Raw genomic sequence first — 10,000 nt, 5'->3', positions numbered from 1 at the left:
ATGTTCTCTAGAATTACATGAATATTTTCAACATTATCAATGATTGAAATTAAAAGCTTGACATAAGATAATTATAGATAGTTGGTGGGGGGGGGGGGGGTAGATATTATATTTACCCCTCAATGTTCAGGGTTTTTTTCTTTAACAATTTGTCACATATATGACTCTACGTCACCATCGGGTTTTATCTCGGGGTGAAGGAAATGTGAAACAAAAATAGATTAAAGTCTAAATAATCCGAATTTAGACCGGGTTTCAAGACCTGTGTACCTTTAAGTTTAAAAGTTCAGAAATCAGACCAGTTCTAATAGCCGGGTAAACTCTAAGTGTAAATGATCAAAACTTAGACATAGTTGTAAAAAAACCAAGAATCTGTAAGTTTATATGATTTCAAATTAAACTTGGTTTGACAACAACAAACATTTTAAGTTTGTGTAATGAGACTCGAGACCCAATTAAATTATGTCAAATAACATAAATATTTTAAAAGATGATAAATTAGAGCCAGTTCATTGATGGACGATGTAGTTTTGATTTCGTCTTTCTGTTTCTAAGATCTCGAGATATCAAGTATATAAGTGGTCTTGTTGTGGGACATTCGTTTTCAACCACACCCTCAATGGATCACCTACCTTGTCGTTGGTGGTGGTGGGTGGTTTGGGGGGGGGGGTGCTTGATGCATATCGGGGGCAAAGGAGTAATTCAAGATGACGTCACTAGAACATTCCGGATGTCGGGCCTATAAGCGGGCGCATTGAACGGCCCGCCCTGATCAATGACGAAAGAAGATCCAACCCGGTGCCCAAATTGCTTCGGTCATCCCGAGCTCCACACTACTAGAGCGTCATGATAAAGTCCAGAAACGAATCTCAATGGTGAAGCGGTCTGACGCCTAGCCAAGTACTACCGCGATCGTGTCGCCAGGGTCGCCGGCAAAGGTCGAGAAAAAAGCGAACGTTCCAACACATCTTTAGCTAGAAAATGCCATATCGGGGTGAGCGATCAGCTGCACATATTGTCCCTCAATATCGAGAGCCAGAGCATGGCCAAAAAATGAGCTTTTATCAACACTATTGGCCGTCCATTGCGTTGCCATTCTCCTACTACAGGAGACCCATCTTTACTCAAGCGCGGAATCTTCTTGACTCCAGATCCCAGGCTATATGGTGGTCCAAGCTAAAAGGAGGTGTTAGCGTGAATGCTACAGAGCCTTCGAAGGTCAGGGTCATAGAGAGCGTTACGGACAGCAACGGGGTGGTCGTGAATAGAATTTCCATAGAGGTAGGTGGGTTGTATTTGCACGTAGAGCGACTTGGACTACACCACCGGTACCCGTGGTTAACCATCCTTCCATCTGACTGTAAGACTTTAATAGTCTCCACGAGTGGGGCTACCGAGACTGCAATGATACAGGTAGACAACGTCAGTCATGGATGGATTGTTACGACCTACACTTAGTGTATGGCCCTTCAGCCAAGGCGAGCTTCAGGGCCACCCGCCATTAGTAAGATTCCATCCTGATCTCACGCTCGTGACGAAGGGAGCGAACGAGGAGCCGTTGCAGGTTAAGAGGAAAGTCTTTGACAACTTCTGGCATAGCCAGCACACGCCGGTACTTATCACAGCTGGGTTGGCAATCCAGAAGTTGCAGTCTCTCCCACTATGCAGAAGGAATTTCAGGACAGCTAACTTGGAGGAATTTACTTTCTATATCGAGCAGGTCTGCCCTTATACTCCTCCCAAGTCTGAGAACATTATCAGATTTAACAGGCAGCTGGTTAACAGCGCTCATCTCTCCATTCCATGAGGAAAACGGAAATTCTACACCCCCTGCTGGACGGAGGACTTAGAACAGCTGTACACGGAGTACTATCAGACCCAGTCCTAGGACGCAGCCGAAAGACTACTTCAGTCTCTGGCAGACAACAGCGTCAGGAGACCGTGGAGAAGTCCCAATTTTACACTCTCGCCGCCACGCATGGCAACTGATAAAGAAATTGGATCCTGACCGGAAATATCGCGAAGGCCTTAGTGTGAGGCAGACACCATTTCCAAGAACATAAAGAACCTCAGCAAACGGCTCTAGAATCAGTCGTTCGAGCGCGGTGTTCGTAAGGACGATTTTGGACTCGCTATCTGCAGATAAAGAGTCGGAGTGGAAATCCCTGTTCATTCCCAAGAAGTGGGTGCAGCCATTAGCGATGTTAAGAAACGTAAAGCAGCAGGATTAGGTGGCGATTTGGTGACGCATCTGGGCCCCCGGGCACGGGTCTGGCTGGCAGAGGCAATGTCTGACGTCCTTCCAAATGAAAGCTTCCACAAGCGTGGAATTACGTTGAAATAGTTGCCATCCTGAAACCAGGGAAATCGGCGAAGCCGACAGTTAAGACCCATATCACTTTTGAGCTGCCTGTAGAAAAAAAAATTGGAGCTTGTACTACTGAACCGATGGGGTCCGGTTCTAGATAAGCAGAGCATATTGAGGCAGGGTACGAAAGGAAAGAGCAAACTGATGCCATATTTATAGACCTATCTGCGGAGTACGATACCGTCTGGTGCGAAGGGTTAATGCTCAAAATCATAAAGTGCGAAAAGACCTTGAAGTTTTTCTCTTCAATCGTGGGGGAAAGACAATTTCACGCCGCCCTGGGAAGCACCACGAGCGAATTCAGGAAACTGAAGAATTGGGTCTCTCCGGGATAGGTTCTGGCGCCAATGTTGTTTACTGTCTACATTATCGACCACGTCATCCCCGAGGCTGGGATTCGCGGACGAGTGGACCCGTCTCGAGAGCGTACTCATTGAGAACGTTACCAGACTCACATCCTACCTTGACAAGGGGTACCTGAAGATGAATACTTCCAAAACCGGGCCACTGCAATTCACCTATTAGTGGCTGGCACACCCGTAAACTGAACTTCCTCGTGGCGGCCTACTTCAAGTAGTAGTAGTAAGTAGTAGTATAGTAGTAGTAGTAGTAGTAGTAGAGTAGTATGTAGTAGTAGTAGTAGTAGTAGTATAGTAGTAGTAGTAGTAGTAGTAGTAGTAGTAGTAGTAGTAGTAGTAGTAGTAGTAGTAGTAGTAGTAGTAGTAGTAGTAGTAGTAGTAGTAGTAGTAGTAGAGAGAAGAAGAGAAGAAGAAGAAGAAGAAGAAGAAGAAGAAGAAGAAGAAGAAGAAAGAAAGAAAAAGGAAGAGGAGGAGAAGTAGAAGAAAGTGAAGAAGAAGAAGAAGAAGAAGAAGAGGAAGAAGTAGAAGAAGAAGAGGAGGAGGAGGAGGAGGAAGAAGAAGGAAGAGGAGGAGGAGGAGGAGAGAGAGAGAGAAGTAAGTAGTAAGTAGTAGTAGTAGTAGTAGTAGTAGTAGTAGTAGTAGTAGTAGTAGTAGTAGTAGTAGTAGTAGAAAGTAAGATAGTAGAAGAGAGAAGAGAGGAGAGAGAAGAAGAAGAAGAAGAAGAAGAGAGAGAAGAAGAAGAAGAAGAAGAAGAAGAAGAAGAAGAAGAAGAAGAAGAAGAAGAAGAAGAAGAAGAAGAAGAAGAAGAAGAAGAAGAAGAAGAAGAAGAAGAAGAGAAAAAAAAGAAGAAGAGGAAGAAGAAAAGAAGAAGAAGAAGAAGAAGAAGAAGAAGAAGAAGAAGAAGAAAGAAGAAGAAGAAGAAGAAGAAGAAGAAGAAGAAAGAAGAAGAAGAAGAAGAAGAAGAAGAAGAAGAGAAGAAGAAGAAGAAGAAGAAGAAGAAGAAGAAGAAGAAGAAGAAGAAGAAGAAGAAGAAGAAGGGAGGAGGAGGAGGAGGAGGAGGAGGAGGAGGAGGAGGAGGAGGAGGAGGAGGAGGAGGAGGAGGAGGAGGAGGAGGAGGAGGAGAGAACAAAAAGGTGGAATAAGAAGAAAAAACAACAAATAACTTTATTGACCTTTTTGAAAGCCTCGAAGAGATATCCGTCAACATTTGATATCGTACACAGGACGAATGCGATGACTGTAAGAAAAACAGAAATACATATCTACATATATAGCTATATATAAATATATATATATATATATATATATATATATATATATATATATATATATATATATATATATATATATTGGGTGGGGTTCCTGACTTCCCATAGTGGGCAGGGGGGTACATACTGTGTCTTCTATCCCCTTATATCTGTTTTCCAACATGCTTTCTGTTTTTGTCTTGGAATGAGATTACTTGGTTTTGTCCTGGCCGGAGTCCTAGCTGGGAGGGAAACAGTCAAATGCATAGTTATTGTTTTGGGAGATGTAAGCATTTGAGTGTGTTCCTTTTTGTTGGATTTTGTGCTTGTGTCCGGATGAGACTTATAGGTGGTCTCAAACTAAGTACTTTGATAGTGTGCTCTTGGAATCTACATCTGATCCCTATTTGTTCCCAGCTCCCCCATGTCTTACTTTTTCTTGGGTGCTTTATTTGTAATTCTATAACTTTTTACTATCCCATTTTCTTCCTTTTTACTGGCGCTGATATAACCTAAATGTGTTGCAAGCGCCGTAAAACCCTTAAAAAAAAAAAACATATATAATATATATATATTAATATATATATATATATATATATATATATATATATATATAATATATATGCTGAGAGTCCTGCCTCACTAATTAATTCCCGAGCGTTGAGATGGTGACGCAACTATTACATACAAGACCTTGCAGTCGAGTCGGCAGGGCTTTTGGGTTACACAACCACTATTTACCCATCGGTCATCGGTACTCTTTGATCTATACAACACTCACCGCCTTTACGCAAAGCGGCCTGCCTATAAATCAAGAGATGATCTCCTAACTGTTCACAAGCGAGCTGTCAAACGAGCAATCGATGATTGGATAAGAATCTCAAGATCTCATATAACAAGGTAAGTTTTGGAGAGGTGATATCCCCCCACCCGGCATCGGACAGAACTTTCATTGCGTTATATCATATAAGTTCCGCCTCCTCTATTTATTCCGGAGTGACGAGATTAGACGAGAGGAAGCGAGAAAAAAATAATCACGAGTTCGGTCAGTCGATCGTTCGGTGAGCTTATGCGTCCAAATATAACTTGGTACTATCCTAGCTTGACAGGTATCCTTTTACACCTGAATGGAGTGATTTTCTTGCACTAGGAAAGTACAAATTGGCTTCGGTCGGAATCGAACACAGAACCTCTGAGTCCAGAGTACAACGCGCTAACCACTCGACCATCCTGCCTCCTAAGCGTATAGATCCGGAACTTATCCATGGTTCTGTAGCGTTGAGCAGACAGATAACGGATTAAAAGTTTTTTTAAAATTCCCTTTTTTCATCCCATAGGGGAATTTTTTTCTATAGGGTCTATTCCAAGGGAAGACTGGAAGAAACATAGGCGTCAGCCGCAGTGCAGCGCCGCAAATTGAGCTAGGCGAGCTATAACCCAGGCGTTGACCGCAGTACAGCGCCGCAAATTGATCTCGGGTGAGGTGATTTGCACAAGGCACACAGCGCGGCAGCGGGTGATCGAGCCTGGGACCTTTCGACGAAGTAAAGACCCTACCGTCGAGGATGCTGGCCCTCTATTATCCTCTTGTGAGGACGCTAGTCTGGCAAAGATTACTTTCATCAGCGAACTAGTACTCATTTGCGCCTGGGTAAAATGAGGTGATTCCAAGAAAAACATTTCAAGATAAGATCGGAGATCACCATGGTCTATGGAATTGACCCTTGAGCAATTTTTGGGTGATTAAAGGATGCACCCAATATTTTTTCTCTTTCCATAAGTAGTAAACGACAGAAGTATGCAACTTCTATTTCATCCATATTGATTATGCATTTGCGCAAGCGATACGCGAGGTGTGTTCTGGGACAGTCTTGTCCTAGGGTGATACCTGTTTTGAATAGAAGATTTCTTTAGTGGAACAGGACAAATTCGTCCTGGGACAGTTCTGTCTTAGTGCGAGAGGGTCCTTATTATCATTATTGTTTCATTATTATTATTATTATTATTATTATTATTATTATTATTATTATTATTATTATTATTATTATTATTATTATTATTATTATTATTATTATTATTATTATTTATTATTATTATTATTATTATTTTTATTATTATTATTATAAATATATAAATAAATAAATTCAGTTTTTTTTTTCAATGAAAGGAAATATTATAAAATGTTTTTGTTTCAATTATCGTCATTGGGAATTGAACCTAGTACCCTCAAGACTAGAGACTAACAGTTTAATCACTGCACTATAAAGTTGCTTGCCTTGATCTGATAATTAATCATCTCTTTATATATATATATATATATATATATATATATATTATATATATATATATATATATATATATATATATATATATATATATATATAAACTGTTGAACGCTACTGGACTTTTAGGTTGTGATTATAAATTTTTGTCGACAGTCATCAACGCTTGTTTTAGCATTTTTAGTAACAAATGTATTTACTCATTTGTTTTGCGATGATCATATATAGAAACACAACACGATAGCCTAAAGAAAACGGTGCATTCTTCCGCTACATCGACGGAGGTTCAGTTACATTTTTCAGGGGACTTAACCTGAATAATCCAATCGATTTACGTTGTTCTATTTTTAAAAATTGAATTATCTTCTCTGCATTCTGACATAAAACACATCGGTAAGAATTTGAATGCATGAACGCGTGTGTGTGTGTTTGTCTGTGTGTTTGTCTGTGTGTGTGTGTTCGTCCGCCTAGATGGGCATTGAATTATAAGTAATAGTAATTAATTATTGACATCACAATCGACAAGTCTCAGATGTGTAAGTGTACCCAAGAAGTAGTAGAAGTTATACCGATCTGCAGAATGCGTAACAATCGTTAGAGCCACAAAAAGTGCTGCCCGATCTACCGATGTACAAAACGTGCAAAAATCGATGGATTGTTGAGAATTTTGTGGATCTACGAAAACCAGTGCAAGATCTACCGATGTACAGAACGTGCAAAAATCGATGGATTGTTGAGAATTTTGTGGATCTACGAAAACCAGTGCGCGATCTACCGATGTACAGAACGTGCAAAATCCATGGATTGCTGCGTATTTTGTGAATTCAGGAAAATCAAATGGACAGAACTCGCCTAACATAATCCTTTCATTTAATTACCAAATTGTCATATCAATTCTCGGTTAAAGTAAAGATAAGTAAGGAGATTCAACCAGGAAAACGTTTGTTATGTTCAAACATTTAGATTTACACGCGTTCTTTGGTTCATGCTGTAACGACAATTTTACTTACTAGATTATGAGTCTTTCTGAATTTTAACAATTTATATTAAAGGGCTATTAGAGATTAAACGCTCTTTATAAGTTTTCCCCAGCCAACTGCAACACTTATTATGTCAGAATGAACATGACGCCTGTTAGGCGATATTGCATTTTCCTGGACATAGACATGGCTGTAAACGACCAGGTACACATTTTACTCCTGACTCCGGTGAGACAAATCGAGCCTTTTCCAAGGACACAACAATGCGCGGCATAGAGCGGGACTCGAACCCTGGACCTTTCGATCCAAAGGCGAATGTCATACCACTAGACCACATAGCCGCATAAACGGAAGTTGAAATATACATAATGTATTCATTTTGAAATGTTGAACATATTACTTGTGTAATATCATGCAATATATTATTTAATTCATACAGCGCAAAGAACCCACAAACTGCTACACATACAAAAACCAAAAGGTAACACAAACGCAAATATTATCACTACTCAAAAGCCTGCCTGGATTGGAATGTTTTCAAAAGTTTCCAAAAATTACTGAGCTCGGGGCGTTTTTATCTCATTATCTAATTTGTTCTATCCTTTTTGGGTCCGACAAAGAAATATTTTTCATCTAATGATAGTTTACATATGGGAACACGAATCAGTCGTTTATTTTGAGATCGGAGTGATCTAGCAGGTATATACAATTCTAGAAGCCCTGATACTTATCACATTACTGGGTTTTGGAATATTACCAATATATACAAAGAGCATTGTAGAGATTGAACACGGAAATTTTACGTTACACAGAAACGAATTGAAATGATTATACGTGAATAAGTTTATCCATTGATAAAAACAAAATGGTCAACACTTACTTAAGACAAACTTGGTATTCATGTTGAAGTTGTTTCACAAAAGAATGTAAAATTAATGATGACACAAACACGGCAAGAATAAAAGCTGTAATCTGTAGGATTTCAATAATATCAAATGATGAGTGGATTATAGTTGATGCTCACGCTTCGAACGTGTGATGAAGAATAATTTTAATCCATTAAGTGTGTAAATTTACATCAATTCAATGACGCACCAAATAGTCGTCACGATATGTCATATTATTTAAACAGTGGGCTGGACCGATAAAATTGTTTGCATTATATGAAACTTGGGAGTGCCTGGCGTACACTGAGGAAAAACAAATATTTTTTTTCGCAGTACAAATTAATCAATACAACCAACACCCAAACACGTTAAATCACAGTTTCATATCGTGAAACGGACAATAGCATATGCTTGCTATCCTTTTGAGAGGACTCTCGTCTATCGCAAAATACTTTCCACCAAATCTAACAGACTCAGCTCTCCAGTCAAAGCTGGGTAGACAGGGAGATCAGAAAAATATCTCCACAGCATCCGGAATCGATCTCGGTCTCTTTGCGTGTTAAGCGACTGCTCCACCAACTGAGCTGCTGGGACCCCCAATATGTCCCAGTGTCGTCGGTGAATCCGAGGCAAGGTGGATTGTCTTTTACATTTTCAACCAATGTTAGTTTTGTGAGTGTTGGAAAGGGTTGCCTTGACAGAAAAACTGGCAGGAATTGTGTACTTTGATAGGCTGCTTTACCTGCAATGCCCTACTGGACTGAAACTTATACGAGTGACCGACCGAGTCCTACTAAAAATGAAAGGAAATCTAACAGCTAACATGAAAAGTATGACATGAACATGTGGCTCAATTTGCCCCTGATGAGGGAATGCACTCATTCCCCGAAAGCATGGCCACGACTTATGTCTCAACACGCTAAAAGTCAACTCCAATATCAAGATTCCTCTATATTGATAAACTAATATAAGAACCAATATCGTCCGAAAATCTCTAAGCAAGATTAAGCTTGAAAATGTGTTGACGTTGGTTGTTTTGATTTATCTGCATTTGAAAAGGGCAAAATAATAATCGTGTTTTTCCTCAGTGTTAGCCAGGCCCACCATGGTGTTACATTATAATGTAAGCAAATTTATCGGCCCAGCCACTGTTTAAATATGAAACCTTAACTCTTTCAGCACTGAGGCTATAATATTTGCATTTCCGTCACAAAATGGCTGACACCTGATTGAGGCAGCATGAGAATGACAAGCTAAGACAAAGCGACATTTAAATTCGGCGCAAAATATCAATTAAAATACCCACCTTGGGCCAATTGAATGTTCTAGTGAAAGAAATGTTACCTTTGGTTCAATTTATAGTAGGATTGGATTACATTATTATTTTTGCCTTTGAAGACCGGCCACACTGTGCGGCCATTAGCCAGTAGAACAGGTTCTGCTCTAGTCGAGTTAACAAATTCAGTGATCACAGACTGTAAGTCTTCCATATGACAACGTGTCGACTATTTTAGTGTCGTCGTCATCATCATCATCATCATCATCATCATCATCATCATCATCATCATCATCTTCATCATCATCATCATCATCATCATCATCATCATCATCATGACTACTATTCCTATCTTAGCAGCCACACATCATAGTTATTATCACAAGCAACAAACCATAAATCCTTACCAGCACCACAGTGCAACAATTACTCTTTCTTATCTTTTATTTTTTATTTTTCATATATACTATAAATTATATTGATGAAAGCAGTGAAGACAATAGATTTTGTTGTGAATCATACTATGTTCTCTCTGTCCATTCTTAAAGTTTGGGGGCTTTTGGGTTATCGGTTTGTGGATAGTCTCTCTCTCTCTCTCTCT

The 10,000-nt window shown here is 39.7% G+C and overlaps 1 long non-coding RNA gene across 1 annotated transcript in view; it reads right to left on the bottom strand.

Moving 5' to 3' along the window:
- The window catches only part of LOC144959384 (uncharacterized), a 10,401-nt gene extending 2,074 nt beyond the window's left edge, over positions 1–8,327 (bottom strand). The window contains exons 1-2 of the long non-coding RNA XR_013642617.1: positions 8,117–8,327; positions 3,900–3,964 (exon numbers count right to left, since the gene is read on the bottom strand). This is a non-coding gene — a long non-coding RNA (uncharacterized LOC144959384). The remainder of the gene's footprint in view (positions 1–3,899; positions 3,965–8,116) is intronic.
- Positions 8,328–10,000: the final 1,673 nt, after the last annotated feature.

The sequence above is a fragment of the Berghia stephanieae genome, chromosome 14, assembly GCF_034508935.2.
Source record: "Berghia stephanieae isolate SIO BIC M18660-M18661 chromosome 14, UCSD_Bste_1.3, whole genome shotgun sequence".
NCBI classification, from domain to species: Eukaryota; Metazoa; Mollusca; class Gastropoda; order Nudibranchia; family Aeolidiidae; genus Berghia; species Berghia stephanieae.
Note: the sequence above shows the minus strand (reverse complement) of the source record. Positions and strands in the feature narration are given on the sequence as shown.